Source organism: Panthera leo, chromosome A1 (genome assembly GCF_018350215.1).
Source record: "Panthera leo isolate Ple1 chromosome A1, P.leo_Ple1_pat1.1, whole genome shotgun sequence".
Lineage (NCBI taxonomy): Eukaryota > Metazoa > Chordata > Mammalia > Carnivora > Felidae > Panthera > Panthera leo.
In genome coordinates this window covers 127,275,344-127,296,619 of record NC_056679.1, presented here as the reverse complement: position 1 = coordinate 127,296,619, position 21,276 = coordinate 127,275,344, and the positions used below count along the sequence as shown (strand labels likewise).

The window sequence follows — 21,276 nt, the reverse complement described above, 5'->3', positions numbered from 1 at the left end:
AATCCAGGCAAAAGTTAGAAAACAATATATATGTATATAGACAGTTACAGAAGTTTCAAAGTCCGGTGAGTAGTCACAAATTATTCAGCTTGCCCTTATGATGGGCATACAATTTTCCTAAATTTATAATTTCCTTCTGGTCCCCGCCACTTTGACTCAAAATATGTACTTTTGTTTGTACTGTTATTTCTGAACAATACATACTGGTATCCCAGTAAGGTGAGCTATATGATACTGATGTTACCATGGTAATTATTCTTGTATATGACAAGAACATCAAGAATGCCAGCAGTTTTCTGTTCTCTTTGAGTTCCTTTTTGTTGTTGTTGTTGTTCCTTCCCTTCCCTCTTCTCCCTCTTTCTCTCCTCCTTTCCTTCTCTCTTTTAGGAATCCAGTGGCTGTGACACCAAGAGTAACACAATCCTGTATTCCCTTTCTCTTGCTTGTGGTTGGAATCATACTCTGCTACCATGGGAGTCCTTAGTCATTTTGACATGCAAGAGATGAAGAGATTGTGCTTCTCTCTGATAAATATAAATATAAATAATATAAATATATTTGTTGCTTTTTTGGTGGTGGTTTTTAGTAAAGTTTTCTTCCCTCTGAGGGAAAAATTATTTGAATCCTAAGGTTGACAGAAGTCAGAAATTCAGTGTGATGAATCCCATGGAAGCAAAACATTCCAGCCCTGGGGTTACCATTGTCTCTGTCTCCAGTATATCTTCAAAGTCTCCTAAAAACAGAGTAAGAAAATGAAAGTTAACCTTCGCATTACTGGCAGTTTTAAAAACTAAATTGCTATTTTGACTACATTCCTTTCCATGTCAGATCCGGATTTAAGTTAGTATAGGGATGATCGGCATTAAGTTACTCAGGGCTAGTAAGATTTAGACAGACCCATTCATCTTTCCAGGCTATTGTGACTAAGGACTTGCTATAAAAGAACAATCCAATAGTTGCACTCTCTGAGCACTTAATAATACAAATTCAAATATACAAACTAAGCAAAACTGAAGAAATAGATGAGAGAGAGCTAACAATGTATATAGTGCAATTCCACTTTCTTCACCTGCCACCACATTGAATGGATCTGTATCCACTAGTGTGAGGTGGGATATGTAAATCTTCTGCTCTCTCCCTATCTCGGTTCCCATAGGCCTGCCATAGTGTGAACATCTTGCCTTACATTTGGGTTATTTAAGGGATTCTCCATGGTGATATTTACTATACTATATTTTTGCCACAAAGATTGATGTTAGAACTGAAACTAAGTTAGGGCACCTGGGTGGCTCAGTCAGTTGAGGGTCGGACTTCGGCTCAGGTCATGATCTTGCAGTTTGTGGGTTCGAGTCCTGCATTGGGGTCTGTGCTGACAGCTTGGAGCCTGGAGCCTACTTTGGATTCTGTGTCTCCCTCTCCCTCTGTGTCTTGCTCTCTCACTGTCTCCCAAAAATAAGTAAAAATGTTAAAAAAAATTTTAGATCTTAAACTAAGTAGTATATTACCCCACTGTAGTTTGTATTACTCTACCATCAAAAAATGTATCTTTGTTTATAAACATCCTTGTATTCAATTTGAGAAGGAACTCCAATATTGATGGCAAGTATAATTACCTTCATTTGCAGAATTAAAAGGATATTAAGATTACATGCACACCAGGAAAAAACCTTGTCATACAGGAAAGCTTTATTTATATACTGGAGCATCCCAGTTCATGATCCTGCTTAGCTACACTTTTCTAGTCAGCTTCCTACAAATATTTATTTCATATCATGTACATGGAACTATAGGGAACAAAGATGGGTCACACCAAGAGCCTGCCTTCATGGAGTTCACAGTCCAAAGAGAGATGACAAATACTGACCATAAATAACTCTTCCGTAAGATTGACATGGCATCCATGCATGTGTTCATTCACTTATGTATTCATTCATTCAATAGACATTTACCGAACAGACACGGAGTTCAGGGCTCTATGGTAGGACTTCAAACCTGGATAAGACAAATCCCAGCCTTCAAAAAGATCACAGTCTAGTTGCTCAAGCAAAACTATAAGGGAAAATTACACCACATAAGGATGTTAATTGCCCTCTGGGAGCACATGGACCAAACACCACCACCAACTGGACTGCTCAGAGAAGGTCTTACAAATGAGGTGTTGAAAGAGAATGAAGCATTCTCCTGAAAGGCAGTACTTGAACGGGGCACTCAGAGAAAGAACCCACATTATACAGCAATCTGTAGTTTACAAGTAGATTTTAATGTATCGTCTTCTTTGATATCATATCAACTGATGAGAAGACTGAAGCCTTAATAGCTTAACGGTTTTACTCATGGCCATGGAGTTATTTAAATTCTAGAATTGGTACCCAAGTCCCAGTCATCTGTCTAAAGTTTGTTCTCTTGGTTCTATTAAGCACCATAAAGAAAGCAGAAGTAAAATGCTATAACAGCGCTGAGAGGGGAGAGTTTACTTCTAACTGGGCCGGTCATAGAAGGCTTCATGGGCAAAATGGCACTGAGTGTTGCAGGTTGTGTTTAGTTATGTGAAGCTGAGAATCTGGCAAAGATACGGATATAGGAAAATAAGGGAACATTTATTAGGGAACATAAATGAGTGCGGCCAACACCTAATAACTTAAGAAACAATCATGACAAATGGAAATTGGAAAGAGATAGTGAGGCTGCATTTTTAGGGTCTCAAAAACCAAGCTAAGGCATATTTTCTGAACCAAGGTGAGCAACTGAAGATCTTTGAACAGGGGATTCCTACCTATGGTCTTAGTTTTGCTCAAGAAAGAATAAAATGGCATTAATGAAAACATAACCTGGAGCAGCGGAAGACTAAAGAGACTGGTAGAGAGTTAAAGGAATAATCTACTCCAGAGGTAAGAACGTGCTAATTAGCACAAGATGATAGATCACATTATTAATTGTGGTTATTCTTTTTATATCTTCTATATTTTCTTTAATTTTTTTAGTTTATTTATTTTATTTTATTTTATTTTATTTTATTTTATTTTATTTTATTTTATTTTATTTTCTGAGAGAGAGCAGGTGAGGGGCATAGAGAGAGGGAGAGAAAATCCCAAGAGCCTCTGCACTCTCAGTGCAAAGCCTGATGCAGGGCTTGAACTCACAAAACCGTGAGATCATGACCTGAGTGGAAATCAAGAGCCACACACTTAACTGAGGGAGCCACCCAAGCGCCCCTATATCTTCTAAGTTTTCTATAGTGACTATATAAAAATTTATAAGAAAAATATTTTTTAAGAGAGAACAAATATTTAAGTCCTAAAATAGAATGATGCATGTAGTAATAATATGGATAGGAAAGAGACATATATATGGAGAAAGGACTGGCAAGACTTGAAAACTTGTGTAAGAAAGGAAAAGAGGATGCAGTTACCATGATGATACCTGGACACCATAATGGTCCTGGATTTCTGGGAGAAGAGTTGAAGAGTGAACAGAAATAGGGACCGTGAAGAGGAAGTAGCAGGTTTGATAGGAAAGATAATGATTTATTGGTAGATAAACTGATTCTGAGAATTTGTCAGGCCAAAATATGAATATGAGGCAACAAATACCAAACCAAGAATAAAAAGTCAGGATTGGAGATGAAAACTGAAGAGGACCAAGCAAAGACCCTTTGGGAACATCTACATTTTGGAGTTCACCTGCATTTAACAAAGCTTAATTTTTTTCAAAGTCCTAAGTCAATTTGCTTTTTGCTTGTTTATTTTTTTCCAATTCAGAGCCTACTTTCACTCTGTCATATATCATGCAGAACTCTAAATGCAGTTTGAATAGAAGATAAATAATTTACAGAAACATCCAAAACAAATCAGATTTGGTTCCTAAATACTTTATTGCTGAGATCTCTCAGATGCTCACTAAATTGTAAGACACATAAATTGCAAATGCTTTGTAAATCGGCATTCATTTTTAAACTGCCCATTAATTTCAAATCTAATTGTCATATTGAATCCTGAAACTTTTATAACCAACACATGTTTACAAAAAGTAAATCTCAATAAGACACAAATGACCCAATACTATTATTACATTCTCAGCAATTAATATTAAATGAGAATTTGTTTAAGAGGCACAATTTCCAGATATCAACCAAAATTGGCCTGATATTTATTGTGGATGAAACTACCTGATTTTGGAATTACAGAAGAGAACAGAGAAGGAACCAACAAAAATAATGTGCCATTCCCCAGTCACTGGTAAGAAACTTCTAGTCACACAGTGAGAATTAGCTATGAGATTGTATTCTATCCTTTCTATTGTGCTGTTTGTTAAAAAAAAAAAAAACAAAAAAAAAAAAAAAACAACTGTCAAAATAGCCTTTTCTTTTTAACAAAACATTTCTTCCTGGAAATTCAATAGGCTAGATGTGGGTATTTGTGTTACTCCCTTTTAGTAGTTCTGAAAGCACTTTTATCAGTGGTTAGATACATTATTTTCCCAGGAGCTTACCTATTTTATTGAGATCATTTCAAATGCATTTAATGTCCTCTCTAATGGATTTGTTTATCTTTTTCCTGAAACTTCTTTTTCCTGAACTTGGCCAGGGAAGTTACTTTATATTTGCCTTATTATGTGAGGACCTCACTGCTATAACCCACAGATTATGGTACTTTGGCATTCCAGGCATACTTATATATGCTATATATATATATATATATATATATATATATATATATATATATATATATGCTATATATATATATATATGACTTATAACTAAAATCTGTAAAGAATTTATGCTTAAGATCTCTTATAGAGAATTACAACAAAAGATGCTTAGTCACTACTTTAAAATAATAAACATTAGAAATGAGTGAAGTAGATCAGTTTATTAGTCACACTTAGACTTAATAGACAATGTTTTCAAAAATTGGAAGATCTCATGGAGGATGAAATATTCCATACATGTATTGTATAAATATGTATAAATATGGAAATATAATTTTATCAGAGTTTCTTATAATGGCATTTGGCTATAAATCCACTGACCTGAAATACTCTGTGAGTAGATGCTAAGTATGTCGAGACAGCTGGTGTAGAGAATGCAAAAAGTACTACCCCACTTAGCTGGCAAGTAGATGTGAATTTTCTACTTCTGACTCTGGTGAATCTGTGATGAATCGAATGTTTACTCCGACCAATTTAAAACATCTGGATGATTCTAACTTTGGGGACATATTGCTTTATATACACTGAATGCCTGAAAATTGGTCGAATTTTAGATTTCTTTTCTTGATAAATGATACTGCCTTAATTTTTGCAATACTCAAAAGATTCACAAGTGCTTAGCTCTCATCCTTTTTTCCCACTTAGTTAAAATCTTCTACCTTTTATCTATCACGCATGCAGCTTTTAGAAGGGCAAACATCTGAATTATTATCAAAAGTTCTCAAACACACCAGTTATGTGTGTACACACTATGAGACTCTAACCCCCTCCAAAAAAATTCCAGCATAGATGGCTGTACGTTGGTATTGAATAACTGCTAGTTTGGGGTTATTATTTTCTCAGAACCACTCCAAGAAGCTCTAGTTGGGCTCTCCTCTGGGTTTCTCTGATAAATCAATCTTAGATTGAGACTGACATGAAGACAGAGCTTGTGGACAGAAGACAGAAAACAGCTGTGAGCAAAATAATTCACCTTTGAGAAGTAAACAAATATAAGACACACCCATAAGAGAAGGTAGTTACAGCTGTCTTCCCTGCAAACTGTAGAGGAGTTAACCCAGACAAAAGAGTGGGGACATCAGCAATGCAGCCAGATCCAGGGCTCAGTGTCTCATTGAATTAAGACAACTTCTGTATTCTTTACAGACATTCTCAAAAAAAAAAAAAAAAAAAAAAAAAAAAGGATCTCAAAACAGGAAGAGGAATAACCTGTGCGCCATTAACATTGTCAGTTGTCTTGTCATGATGCAGCTGACTTCTTATTTATTTCTTAGTATTTAGGCCTGTGCTGGGCAATAGAAATATTAGGTAAGCCACACCTGTAACTTTAAATTTTTTAGTACCACATTTGAAAGGAAAAAAGAGGGGCACCTGGGTGGCTCAGTTGGTTAAGCATCCAACTCTTGATTTTGGCTCAGGTCATGATCCCAAGGTGGTGAGATCAAGCTCTGTGTTAGGCTCTGTGCTGACAGTGCTGAGCCTGCTTGAAATTCTCTCTCTCCCCCTCTCTGCCCCTCTCCCACTTGTTCACACATTCTTTCTCTCAAAATAAATAAATAGAATAAAAACTAAAAAGAAACAGGTAAAATTAATTTCAACTATGTATTTTATTTAACTCACTATACAAAAATATCATTTCAACCTGTAATCAATATATAAAATTATCATTGGGGTGCCCGGGTGGCTCAGTTGGTTGGACAACCGACTTCAGCTCTGGTCATGATCTCGCGGTTTGTGAGGTAAAGCCCCACGTCGGGCTCCGTGCTGACAGCTCAGATCCTGGAGCCCACTTCAGATTCTGTGTCTCCCCCTCTCTCCACCCCTCTCCTGTTCACACTCTGTGTCTCTCTGTCTCTCAATAATAAACAAACGTTAAAAATTTTTTTAAATTATCACTGAGGTAGGGGCGCCTGGGTGGCTTGGTCGGTTGAGTGTCTGACTTCGGCTCAGGTCATGATCTCACAGTCCGTGAGTTCGAGCCCCGCATCGGGCTCTGTGCTGACAGCTCAGAGCCTGGAGCCTGTTTCAGATTCTGTGTCTCCCTCTCTCTCTGACCCTCCCCTGTTCATGCTCTGGCTCTCTCTGTCTCAAAAATAAATAAACGTTAAAAAAAATTTTTTAAAAAATTATCACTGAGGTATTTCAAATTCTTTCCCTATTCTAAAGTCTTGGAAATCCTGTATATGTATATAAATATCAATTTGGATGCTAACTTTTCATTAATTGTACTTGATTTTTATTTAGATTTCATAAAATTTATAATTGGAAATGTAAATTCACTTACTCAAGCTGTTCCAAATGTACTTAAAATTATCCAATAATGGAATCAACTATTGGTTTTAAAATGTAGTCATGAATTAGTAAAAATTAAATAAGACTAAAAATTTAATTCAGATTAGCCCCTTTTCAAGTCTTCATAGCCTTGTGTGGTTGGTGGCTGCCATATTGGAAAGCCAATATTTAGACTGTCTGGGTTACCTCAGACTCTGCCACTCATTGGCTGTGTTATCTTGGACATGTTCCTTTCTCTTTTTGTTGCCTTAGTCTCCTCATGTGTAAAATGGAGATAATAATAGTACCTACATCAGAAGGCTAATCAGGATTAATGAAATAATATCAATAATACATATAAAACACTTAATACAGTGCCTGACATATAATGAGTCCTCAACAAATATTTGTTATTTGTTGCCTTTGTTAACAAATGCCTTTGTTATTATTATTGTTTGTGTTATTGTCATGTATTTTGCTTTCATAATTTATAACATTATCAACTTCGAGTGTCTGGCAGAAATCAAGTTCTCATTTTGTGAAGCAGATAGAGGCTGGACCACATGCAGAAATGTAAGCCCCTCCTTCTCTAGACCCATATCTCCAACTGCCTAGATGTCCTGCTATCAGAGTGTCAGCCTGGCTAACCTCAAATCCCCTTTCTGCTTATGTCAGCTATCCTTGGTAGAACTCACACATTTCTCTCCAAAACTGATTTCTCTAAACCCAGGACCTTAGGGTCATCACTGAATTCTCCTCTCTCCTCACCCCTGTCAGTGATCGTCAGGTGCCCCCAAATTTTCAGCTTAGAGACTTATGCCTTCCTGCCTTTCCATGTCCATTGCCACCACCTGCTCCTCTTATCTGGCCAGTGCAATGGCCCCCTAGGTACTGAGTTTCAGCTTCCAGTCTCCAACCATTGCATTGTGCCTGTCAGATGCTGCTGTTGGATTAATCTCCTGAAAATGGTATTTTTATCACATAACTCCACTGTTCAAATACTTTCTTCACTGCCTGTGACTTCCAGAGTAAATGCATCTCCTCTATGAAGCCTTTCTTGACAAATTTTGCCCATGATAGAGCATCCAAATGATAACCCTGTTCCATGTGTCAGTGCATCCGACCCCCAGACATCCTTCACAGCCCCAGAGCATTATTCCACACACTGGGGTGTGTGGACCCTTGGCCCCACAAAGACTAATGCTGTTTTGTTGCTGGTTTTGCTTCACAGGTTTTGTTTGTTTGTTTGTTTGTTTGTTTGTTTTATGTCCTTATGTCTCTATAATGCAGCACAGTACTCCCTCTGTATGTTCTCGTTTTTTGTATGAGCTAGCTAATGACACTCCTTGTCTGACATTCAAGGCCTCGAAAATTAGCCTCAACTTACTTTCCTGGTCCTATCTCTGCTTCTCATCTACACAGTTTAACTCCAGTCAAACTGGTCTGAAGTTGCCTCAGATATGCCTTCTCTTGTTTCCCTCTCCGTGCCTTGGCTCATGATCCCTTCTCCTAAGGTGTTCCCACTCTCCTCTTGGCCTGCCCAAATGCTCCTCTTTGGTCAAGGTCTATTTCATCATTCTTCCATAACGACATCTGCAGAGCCTCACGCACTGCACTGTGCTGTGGTGTAAAGATGGCCTAGCCTAATGGAAGGAGGCCAAGCTCAGGGTCTAAGTAAAACTGTCTGATTTCATGACCAAATTGCCTACACTCTCTGAGCCTCACATTCATACTCTATGTAATTAGAGTAACAAAACCTAGGCTTCAAGGTTATCTTGAATATAAAGGATAATGTATATACTGATGTTCATTGTGAGTTCAGAGAGATATGGGAGCTCTGTTATTTTTAGTCTGATCATAGGGCATCTAATCATGTAGCTTTTGAAATATCTTTTAGTGTAAGATTTCACTGTCATTTGAATCACTCTAGAATATATGTTTTATTCCCAGACTACAAGTTTCTGGACTATAGCTAGCATGTAGTTGAATAGTGGGCATACACATACAAACAGATACATATGGGGATACTTACAGATATCAAAAGAGAGAGGTGCTTTCATGTAGATTGACTCATTTAATCCCTACCAGAAGGCATCAGTCTGTGATCAAGTTGGTAATGTTTCTATTTTATCCACAAAGAACTGGGACTTGGAGAATTTGAGTCCCTCCCAAATCAATCCATATCTCAAAGTGATAGTGGCAGGAAATTCAAACAGAATTTACACATTTTTCCCCAAATCTCTTCAATTCTATTTTTTCCCACATTCCCACAAAGAACATTTGAAATTGCTACCCTTGAAAATCCTCTCTTAACATGATGGTAAGGGAATAATAGAGTGTAAATCCCCAATGCTCAACATTGCTGTAAAGAATGACAAATGACACTTGAACTTCTTTTTTCCTGAAAAAGAATAAGAACAGTCTGTTGTTAAATACAATTAATACATATACATGATATGTAACGAGTCTTTGCTGCAGAAAATAGTCTTTTGATTGGAAAATCCTAAAAGTTAGATGATTTCTTTCCCAAATGCTCTCTAGTATCAGCAAAGTTTAAGTCTGCTTGATTTCATATCTGGACCATAATAGTAGTCACGCCAAATATAGAAAATTGCCCATGAAAGACACAGAGCAAAGAAAACCTTGCATAAATTATTGTTTTTAAGTTTATATTTACACACAGAAAATCCTCTCTAGCCAATGGAGGGGCAAAGAACATTCATATGCACATATGCACAGAACATTTCAGGGATAGCAGTTAAAACTTCTCATTAAGGAGACTCAGGTTAGACCAAAGTTAGTCCTCATATTTTGACAAAGGACCAGGATAGCTTACCAATAAATGAAATGATTGTTTACTTACTGCTTTATACTAATTCTGCATGTAATTTATATAGAGGGCCAACGCAAAAATTGTCAGTACAAAGTTACAGCCTTTCTTTGCTTAAGTTTAGGTTAATCATTAATATTTTTCTGTCGATCAATACCCGTGAGAAACAAAAGATGTAGCGGTGCTCTTCAACCCCATGTATTTGCCAAGTGAGAAAAGCCATGTGCCAGACTTTTTAGAGCTTTGTAATGTGCTTCAAGCATTTAGCTCTTGTCACTCTCAGTGAAACTCTCTTATATTTAGATATTGTGTTTTACTTACTTTTGTGTCCCTTGTGCTACTAAACTAAAAACCTTGCAAAAATAGATGCCCGACAGTGGTTATTTAATAAGTGAGTGAATGAATTAAAGAAGGGTGTGCTGTTTCACAGAGAATACTATTAACTTGGATAGGTAAGTGTAGTGTCTTTAAGCAAAAGGATACAGTATTCTTTGAATGCTTGCAATACTGTTAAGAGTTTTTAAAATAATTTTTAAAAATTTCAGAAATTTTTTAATATCCACTAATTTTTTTTTGAGAGACAGAGAGAGAGAGAGAGAGCATAAGGGGGGGAGGAGCAGAGAGAGAGATGGAGACACAGAATCTGAAGCAGGCTTCAGGCTCCAAGCTGTCAGCATAGAGCCCTATGTGGGGCTCAAACTCATGAACTGCGAGATCATCACCTGAGCCAAAGTCAGAGGCTTAACTGACTGAACCACCCAGGCACCCCAACAGGTTTTAGAATAATTTTAAAACATGACCTTTGTTATAGGCTGAATTATGTCTTCCACATATGTTGAAGTCCTAATACCCAGTACTTCAAAACATAGCTGTTTTTGCAGGTAAGATCTTTAAAGATGACTAGGGTTAAATGAGGTCATTAGGGTAGGTCTTCTTCAAGTATGACTTGTGTTCTTATAAGAAGAGGAAATTTGGAAGTATGAAGAGAGACACCAGACATGTACACACACAGAGAGAAAACCATGTGAAAACACAGCAAGAGGGTAGCCGTCTGCAAGCTGAGGAAAGGAGCCTCAGAAAAAACCAAACCTGCTGAAACTTTGATCTTGGATATCCAGCCTCCAAAATTGTAAGAAAATAAGTCTCTCTTGTTTAAACCACGGTCTGTGGTATTTGCTAGGGCAGCTTAAGCAAACTCACAACCTTTGGCCAATTGCTACCTTTGGAAATCCTACAAATGAAAATGATGGTAAGGGAATAGGAAAGTATAAATCCCCAAGAATAGTGGGATGAGAAAGGAGACAACTGGAGATGCAAAGGTATATTTTAGAAATGGAAAATAGAGAACGAAACAGCCAGGTTGGGAATGCTAATTACAAAGCGCTTAAAGAGGAAAGTGTAAGGAAAAGGAAGCCATTCCCTTTGTGGACATCTGGGAAGACTTGGGAATTGAAGAACCAAGTATATTTTAAGATAAGCAGAAATTTCTGGAAAATCTGCATATGAAGTGGATTTTTCCATAGGTCTTCCTCTTACGCTGCACAGGTAGAGACCAGTTCCACTCCATCCTCATCAGAGGATTGGAAATTTATTCAACAAGTGGATTCCAACTTGGAGATACCAGGCACAGTGGAAGGTAGAAGATTAAATAAAAAGTCTATCAATTGAATAGAGAAGCCCTGACTTCTCTAGTGAAGCTTAGGGACAGGAACTCTGTCAGTTAGGCTTCTAATGCTTAGGCAGGAGACTGAAGAATCCTTCTGTAGAAAAATGGAATCACCATTGGTGATTATGTGGCTGCCTGGTGGAAAAGGCGAGGTTCTTTATTCCCCATGTACCCTACACTGAATCCCAAGACTCTCCAAGCCCAAGCCCACTTAAGTCATGCAGAGCTCCCATTCAGCATTTTAGTATCTTCCTCTTTAAAATGAATGGACATCCAAGGCCCCACAAATTTTAAAGAAACTTTCAACATAAAGTCCAAAACAAATGAAAATTTTAATAATAACAACAATAATAAAAAAAGATATAAAAACAATTTATGGAACAAATAGAAATTTTAAGCAAAATGTAGTAAACTTACTACATTTATAAAACAAAATGATACCATACAAAATTAATAAGAACAAAAACTTATGAAAATATAAAACAATGATAGGTAAAATTAAAAATGCAATGAGAGAGCTGAAAGATGTAGTTTTAGAAATCTACCAGCAGATAAAGAGACAAAGAGATGGATAATAAAAGCTAGGAAGATTGGAAAAATAATTCTGTGTCTAAGATCTAATAACTAGGTGTTTGAGAAAGAAAGAGAGAGAAAGAAAGAGCGAAAATAGAGGAAATAAACTTGTCAAATAAAAAACACAAAAATTTCCTTAAATTGAAGGACATATTTTTCTTCATTAAAAGGCTTATGAGTACCTATCACAATAATGCAAATAGACCCATTAGAAAAATATGTATTGACATTTCAGGCCACAGCTACAAATAGAAGTTCCCAAAAACTTTAAGAGGAGAAGAAAAAAAAAAACCCCACACAGTACATTTCTCATAGGGGTTCATGTGGTATTGATTTATCCTCTCAAAAGCACATTGATACCTACAAGACAATGGAATGATGTATTCAAATTTCTAAGAAAAAATGATTTGCAGCCCATAACTCTAAAGCCAGCTAAATCATCAGTCAAGTGTGAGGAACTGATGAAATAATTGATACGCTTGACCCAGGCAGAAAACATTTTTCAAAGAGCTATTTAAAATCATATTGGGAAATTCTGGAAGAATTACTGATAATGCTACATAAAATTAAGCAAATTTTTTAAAAGAGGCAATTTACAACTTCAGAAAAAAGAAAAGGTTATTCAGTAAGTGAAACATAGTCATGACATCATGTGTAGCTTATTAATAAACATTACATCCCAGGGATAATAAGATAAAAACTGAATATTTATTAGCCATCAATTGTTACAAAACTCTAGTAGGAGGATAGAAGCAGAGAAGTGGGGAAGGGAGCTGGGGAAAGAGTGAAAAATCATTCATTATCCATAATGGGAAGTTAATACATGTGTGGCATTAAATACAGGGAGAATGGACTAAAAGAGTTTCAGAGACCCGTAGTGAGAGGCATAGCACAAAGAACCCTTGTTTCTTAGTCTATGCTTATGTAGTATGATTAGGGGAAAACAGTTAAATAATTTTTTTGTGAATTTAAAAGGAACCAAAGCAATCAAATTTCCCAATATGATAAATGTCCTGTGTCAACTGGCATGATCACAGTTAAATGTCTTGAATTGGGATTGTTCAATATTTGAGTGGAATATTCCATTTCCCTTTTAATACTTGATAGATGTCACATTGTTGCTTCCGTGGTACTGTTTGCTGGCAGAGGTAAGACTGGCTTCCCTTGACCTTTCAGGAAAAAGGAGACGTGAAAACCTGGCCAACCACCACAGCAGTTTTAGTGCTGGTGATGAGTGAGGTTGGAGACATTGAAGGCAGTTACGTTGTTCAGGTTATCCTATGCAGTTCTCATTCTAGAGATGACTTATCACTGATACTTTCCCCCTCTAGTCGTCTCACCAGTAAGGGAGATAATCATGTAAAATAATCAGGATAAGACGTCACTATATCAGTGTGAGTTGTTGAATTCACACTTCAATGAGATTATCTTTACAAAGAGTAAAATAAAACCCATGATTTCCGTGCCATTGTTGACCCTACTTGAGTGAAACCACAGCGTAAGGAAGTTGGTTTTCTGTGCAGGGCTTTGCAGAGTACATCTGGCTCCTTTACAGTCACATTTTGTCTGTCAGAATTACCATGACCCAGGCTGTTCTTTGCAGGTTTCCAATTCCCTTTGGCTCAAAAGCATCCAGATAGTTTTTGTGACCTTCAGCATGGTTGGCAGAACACACACTGTGAGAGCTCCTTGATTTAACAGAAAAGTCCTGTGCTTTGTCCAGAGGAGGGGCTTTCCAGCACAGGTTCCTCTGGCATATCCGACTGCCAGGCCTCCTGAAAGCCAGGTGTGTCAGGAATAGAGTAAACAGAATTTCACAACATCCAGACTTTTCCCTGTAGAGCAGCACAGTTCTATTGCTGAGCAGCTATAGCCAATGACCCCATGCTGTTCCCTCGCTTTTCTACTAATTGAGAAAACCAGTGGCTGCAAGAACATCAGCAGAACTAAATGTAAATGGAGTCAAAAGAGAGAGACACACATAGCCCAGTGAGAAGCTCGAATATTTTAGCGTAATACCCTAGTGTTCTGCACCATAAGCCTGGCATTGCGGCACAGAGTTCATTTCTCACTTTCCCTCCCATTTCTGCCCTCCTCAGTCGATCTCTTGCATTATCCACATACACATCTCTGTCCCCTGTAGGATCCCACGTTCCTATGAATGTGAGACTTGTGTATTTCTTTCACCCTGCATTTCTCCCACGGTTTAGTGCATTACTTTGCACATAGTGAGCCCTCAAAAAATCAAGAAAGATTTTCAATTGCATTTTCCAAATGCTGTAATATGTTGTAAAACACACTTCACTCTGTATTAACTCTGTGTCTCATTCACTCCTGTGTTTCCAGAATATATTGCCTGTGGTCTAGCACACTGGTGAAGCAGTCAACTCTGAACCCTCTCTAATTAGAAAACCCAGCCCCCACCTAGTTGTTACTTGTCCTTGAATTCTTAGAGATTCATCATCTCTAGAACCAGTATATAATGTCAACCTCTTGAAGGCTGAGATAATATCTGCATTGCATACATTAATATGCTGATACATATTAAACTTACACATTCATTTTTATTACTCTTATCAGCATTATTTATTATTACTATTATCAGTTTCCTCATTCCTAAATAGAAATTATGATGCCAAAGTCACAGGGCTATTGTGAGAATTAAAAATGTGTGTCTGTGTATGTATATATGTATGCACACACACACACAATCTCCATGCATATATATGCATGCACATAGGTGTGAATATATACCTACATATACATATATATGTACACACATGTACACACACATATAAAATACATACATTGATAGAGCCTAAACCTAGTAAACACTCATGCTTGGTCTCATTACCACTAGGAGAACTATAAGTAATAACCGTTATAGTTTTCTCTCTAAAAGGAGGTTGGTAATGAAAAGCTTATAAAGTTGTAAGCATTTTAAAAGTTAATATATCTCTAAGCTTTGCAACTGTGCCTTGTGATAAGCACTCTACAAGTGTTTGCTTTTATTATTTCTACTAATAGTAGTAAAAAAAGGTGATTGTATAGCATGGTAAGCTGGTAAATAGTATACACTTGATAAATTGTAATTAACAACTTTCGTGTTCATTTCCTCCTATGCGGGTAGCACTGATGGGATATTAGCGGCAACACATACTTTCATGATAATATTAATTACCTTTGTACACACTGGGCCAAAAAAGTTCTAGGATGGCAAAACATCTTGGCCCAGAAGCCTGCCCTCGGCAAAAAGACAGGATGTGAGTGAGGAAAATATGCCTACAGGAATTGTGAGGGTGGCAGTTTGCCTACTATGTATAGTGATTTGCCAATTTCCCTTTCACCAACTATGACAGTGACACTGATGCTAGTGGAACAACCTGCATGACGCTTCAGGGACACATCCCTTTTTCTAAGGCTGCAGGCTTGCCAAGGAGACAGGATGCATGCTTGATTCCATCTGCTGTCATTTATCTGCCAATACAAATAGCAGGCCTCCGTGGGTCTGTTTGGCAGCCAAAATGACAGACTATATTTTAGCAACTCAAAGGAAGCCACTTCTGAGCATTAAAGATGGAAATATACCCCATGATACCTTCAATCCAAAGAAATGAGTATCCAAAATCTGAAACATTAGGCCCCACACGGCATTGTCCCTTAATAACGGAGTAAAGATACTATTTCCAACCTACGCAGATTAAACTTGCTTGAAAGAGCTTGAGGAAAACTTTTATCACTTTTATCTTCTACTTTTAACTAAATTACATATTTTCTGGAACAGTAAAACTTTAGCTTGATTCAAGTTTCATTGGAAAGGAAAAGCGAGGAGACCACCTATTATATTTGTGGTGCTGTCCTTGGTATATCCCCTTTGGCAAAGATGAATTTTGCATGGCGTTTGAGTTAAAAATAACCAGTCTTTTTTTAAAATAACGTAAAAGGCAACACAAAGAACTATTTCCTCTTTATTCAGAGATTTCCACACAGTATATATGGTTTGGAAATACAAAGTCAAGAAAGAAGAAGGAGGGAAACTTTTTAAATATACATGGTTTCATTTATAATCTGTTTTCACTACAATGAGATAATATTGGATATAGAATGGAGAAATGTAGGCACACATGGAATGTCAAAGCAGCAGCCTTTAACACACTGAATCAATGACACTTATGTTTGTATAAGTCTGTACGTCTAGTGGGGGAAGGAGAGGAGTTTTTCCTTTAAATCTCTTTCTAACCACTTGGCCTCTAATTGGGGCTCTTCCCGTTTGTCCCCTATTTTTATCTCTTGTTCTAGATATTCTTTTATTGAGATGGTCATTATCATAATGTGCCTTTTCCTAGGCAAAATATAAACAGTATGTAAAGTTAAATCCTGAGTCCTCATTTCCGGCTTTGATCTTGAAGTCCATTTTTGTTATCAAGTGCCTTTGAGTCTGTGTCTTCAAACTCAAGTTGCATTCATTGAGATCAGTATGTTACTTTGCATTTGTAGGCCTTCTGATCTCCTAGATTGACTCTTTCCCAAATTCTCTTTTGACATCAGAGGTTACCATTCTCCTAATCCACCAGTTTAGAAACTGCAGTCATTGCTACTCACTTCATTTCCAAATCCAGTCCATCCTCAAGTTCTGTTAATCTTTCTTCCAAACCCAGCTTCCTCTGTCCTTCATTCTCCAGCACATCACCCTCACGCAAGTCCTCACACGCAGTCATGCCTGGACTTGGACACCAGGCACCAACTGGCAAGTCTGTATCCAGGCTCACTTACTTCATCGGTCCCACCTGCTACTTCCAGCTGGTGTATTGATAGACCTCTTTTGATCCTGTCACTCTCCATCCAGGGCTTCCCCAGCAGAGGGCACAACTCTCACAGGTGATAATCCTGGCCACAGGGAAAGTCCTCCCTCATCTGTCTTTGCAGCTGTTCTAAGCTCCCAACAGCTATTGCCACGTGAAAACACAGGCCCGTGTTGGCAGATTTTCTGATTTTTGGAGCGCAGAAATCAAGACTTAAAGAAAAAGGTGATTTAATAAATATCTACTTGCAGACAGACTATGTCTGAACTTTATTCTGTGTGCTAGAAGAGATACGGCAGTGAACAAAACTGTCAAAAATTCTGCCTTCATATGCTTCTTGTTGGAGGAAAAATGAATGCTACGAAGAAAAATGTGTCAGAGAAGAAGGTTGTGAGTATGTGTGCCTGTGGTAGAATTTTAAGTAGGGTGATTAGGAAAGATGTCATTGCAGAGGTGGCATTTCATAAATACATGCAGGAGGCAGATATGTGAGGCAAGGATGTACGAGGCAGGAGGAGAATAAGGAATATTGCTGCCATGATGAGGAACAGTAAGGAGGCTGAGAGAAAGTAGCAAAGTAGAAAAGTTTCTACTTAAACTTTCAACTTTCAACTTCAACTCTTTTTATTTTTAAATCGGCCAACTGTGAACAGTATCAGGCTCGCAGAGTACCCCAGTACCAGAGGAGGAGCGCCTGGGTGCCATGAACATTAAAAAATAAAGCAAGAGGGATCAAAGTTGGAGATGAAATGTAAGGGGATTCCTGGGCAGGGCTGAGGGCCAGAGCCATGGCAAATCCTGTGTGTCTCGGTGGCTCTTAGCAGTGACTTTGGCCTTGTTTCTAAGTAAAACAATAAGCCAGCAAGGAACTTTGAACAAGGTTTTACCAAGATCACTCTGATTACTAATTTGGAATTAGACTTTAGAGGGATAAAGAAAGAAGCAGGAAGTCCAAGGAGGATACTTCGTCACAAGAAATAATGGTGGCTGACCGAAGTTTGGGGCTGAACAACTGGAAGAATGGAGTTGCCAAAAAGCCAGATGGGACAAATTTAGTCAGTCCCTTAAGAGCAGTTTTACTTCTGACTCCCATTCCACAGTGGACAGCAGAGGTGTCCATTTTAACCTTACCACAAGAGAGAGTTCTAAAAAATACATTCTGTACCCAGGACATTCAGAATCAAGACAGAAAAGTTTAGCTTCCTCTTCTGCTTGCTTAGAGTCCACCTGCTTAATTCTAGGTTTTTCTCTGAGGATCTTTCTCTGGTGATTGTATACTGTGATTTACTACAATTCACACAGAACCAGCTACCCTCAAAATTCCCAAATATAACACAAAAATTCCAATATTTAATAAGAGGCACATATATTGTCATGGTAGAGAGATCATTTAATTACAGAACGAATCACCTGCTGAGTATGTCCTATATGAATATTAATTGTCTTTCTTTTCCCTTGGAATGACTTTCAACAATCTCTGCAACTCACCTAGTCTTAATTATAATAATTAAGCATGTTCTGCCATGACTGCAGAACTCCAAGTTTTTTCTTGTGCTATTTACCCTTTTTGAAATATTTTTCCCTTTACCTTCTTCTCATGCAAATTGTACATTCTTTAGAAGCCAAAGTAACCTCATAAGGTCTTTCGACTAATTGAACCCCACACTGATGTCTCCTTTTCTTTGTGTATTTATAATTTCTCTACACCAATCATTTTTCATTTAAATATTCTCTGAAATGTTTTGGTATGAAATATTACCTTCCCTGAAATATGAGAACCATAATTTGCTCTTTAATTTGAACTCTTTTTGTTTTTAATTCAGCCAACTGTGCACAGTACTAGGCCATGTATGTAGCAGATAAATAACAATGTGATGATAATGCAGTGAATAATCCATGAATGTCTAGAACATCTGTTCAATTAAACTGGTCACTCAAAACATATTCACAGATGCTTTGTCAGGCATTGCTAGATTTTCAAGCATGGAAATAAAACAGAGAGAGAATCACTTACTGTGAGTATAAGATTTTTAAGAAAAGAGAAGATGTTAGAAGTCACTTTTTGAGAAACTGGTTTGGGAAATTTGTGTACCCAAGATTATGGAGAGCCATCTTGTGGGCAATTCAGTTTCTCACTCAAATAAGATGTTTAAAGTGGTTCTCTCTCTGTGGTAGCAGCAGAATGACAGAAGCACGGGCGCGCGCGCACGCACACACACACCCCCACACACACAAAGACAAAAAAAACTATATTACAATTTTATACAATTAAACATATTTACCTAATTCCCATAAACTAATTGTAGTCTTTACAATGTTTTCTTAAATTTTTTGAATATCTAACAATAAGAATCCCAGCAAAGAAAGTATTAAATATCAAAACATGACTTATGCATCGTCTATAAAAAATCTTACAAAACTAAGACCAGAAAAGAAAAACAGTCCTTAGAGGTTATCTCTTCAAATGATCCCTTCAAACTTTTTGAAGGTTTAAGGGTGCTTTGAAAATCTGATTAAATCTATGATTCCACTTGCTTGAGAAATGCAAATATATACAAAATTATGCATATAATTTCAGATGTTTCACCAACTTCCCTGCATGAAACTGCTCATAGACTTCATAGTTTAAATTCCTACATTATATAATACACAAAGAAGATCTGGAAGTTTAGGGTTGAAAAATAACTTTTGATCCCCTTATTTCTTCATCTCTAAAACACTATGCTCACACAATTTCATAAAATAGGTAAATAAAATCATGATGAAATATTTTTGCTATATTGTTTGAGTCTCTAAGCTAAATCTTAGTATGTATAGTTTTTAGTTTCTTAATGTGTCTGACATCAACAAAGATAAAATTTTGATATTAGGCTAATATCATTTATGATATCTCAAAGATCCTTGATGTTCCTCTATCCAAAACAAAAGATGTATTTTCAAATTACATCTTAGCCTTGAACCCACAACCATGGGTAAATTAAGCCATTATGAGGGTGACACATTTGAGCAAAGGGTCCTGAATCATATGCTACCCTAAGTACATAAATAGAGTCAAACTGCTAGTTCTCTATTCCCTCATCCTTTTTCATTGAGAAATCAGGTGCATTCACAAAAATCACCTCTCATGCGAGACCACTGGAGTTCTTTTTTTTTTTTTTCTTTAACATTCGTAATAGTTTTTGTTTCATCTCTTGCTCTTAAAAATCCTTGTAGCCTATGTCAGTGTATCCCAAAGTAGCTTCTGTGAAATGTTGTTTCCAGCATAATATTAACAGGGGCAGCATACAAAATGGTTCTACGGTCAAATAAGCTGAGATTCACAAATTTAAAATGATATATTAGTGGAAGATTACCAAAGTCTTTAACAGACTAAAGAAATATTTTAATCTTCATGAAAGAGATACTACGTGAATATCCCAAACTTTATTAAAGATGGAACTTTTTGTTTGCTTCTAGAGTAACTAATCCAGTTGGTACCCCATGCAAAACATTTCGAACAAGCTAAACTAGAGATACAAAGATAGATAGATTTTAAAATGTACACAGATTGCTTGAATAAATCTCAGGATGGTCAGAAATTGACTTGTATAATATTCTGGGAAAGGAAATTTTACCTTAAATTATCAAAATTCAAATATGATTCATTTTAATTTAGTAGATAATTTGATATAATAGATAAAGCAATCACCTGAAAATGAGTTAACATGCTTTATTCCTCAATACAGTTATGTTGTTTTTCAAACAACTTATTGTTCAAATTTAATAAGCAAATTATTTTACCTTTCCAGTTAAAGTCAAAGAATTCTTGTAGGAATAACAGAAACACTGTGATTGGTATAAAACTTAGTTTAAGATGTGACTGGTATAAAACTTAGTTTAAGATGCCTTCTGCAGTAATTCCCAAGTAGCATACTAAAAAGATGATTCACTCTAATATTCACTGATTTCCAGGGGAGAATGGTTCAATTATTCTTCAGATGTTCTTTACCTTCTAGAGTAGTCACATTCCAATCATTGCACCCAAAGCTGTTAGAAAGACTGCAATAAAACTGTTTTTTCTTAAAACTGCCAAGTCAGTATTTTCCAAACTATTTTATTTTTTAGTCTTTATTTTTATTATTCAACTAAACACTTAACATCTAAAAAATGAGTATTCTATGCAACCATTTGAGAAAGTTCTCACATTTATTTCCATTTTAAATAGATAAAGTGGTTTTTATTCCATGTTAATAGAGAAGAGCAATTGTATCAATAATCTAAAAACTGTGAATTTGTGATTATGGTGACAAATTGACTACGTGCTCATATCATCTATAATTAAATAGAGGGATTTAAAAGAAAGGGAATGGAGTAGGAGGGAAGACTACCTCACTCCACCCACACACTATTACCACCCTCAGAATATTCTACCACAGAATATTCTGAAG

The 21,276-nt window shown here is 36.8% G+C and overlaps 1 protein-coding gene across 4 annotated transcripts in view; it reads left to right on the top strand.

Annotated features, from left to right (window-relative positions):
- Positions 1–21,276, top strand: part of PDE4D (phosphodiesterase 4D) — a 1,410,663-nt gene that overhangs the window by 1,018,968 nt on the left and 370,419 nt on the right. The gene's annotated exons all lie outside the window — the stretch shown is intronic.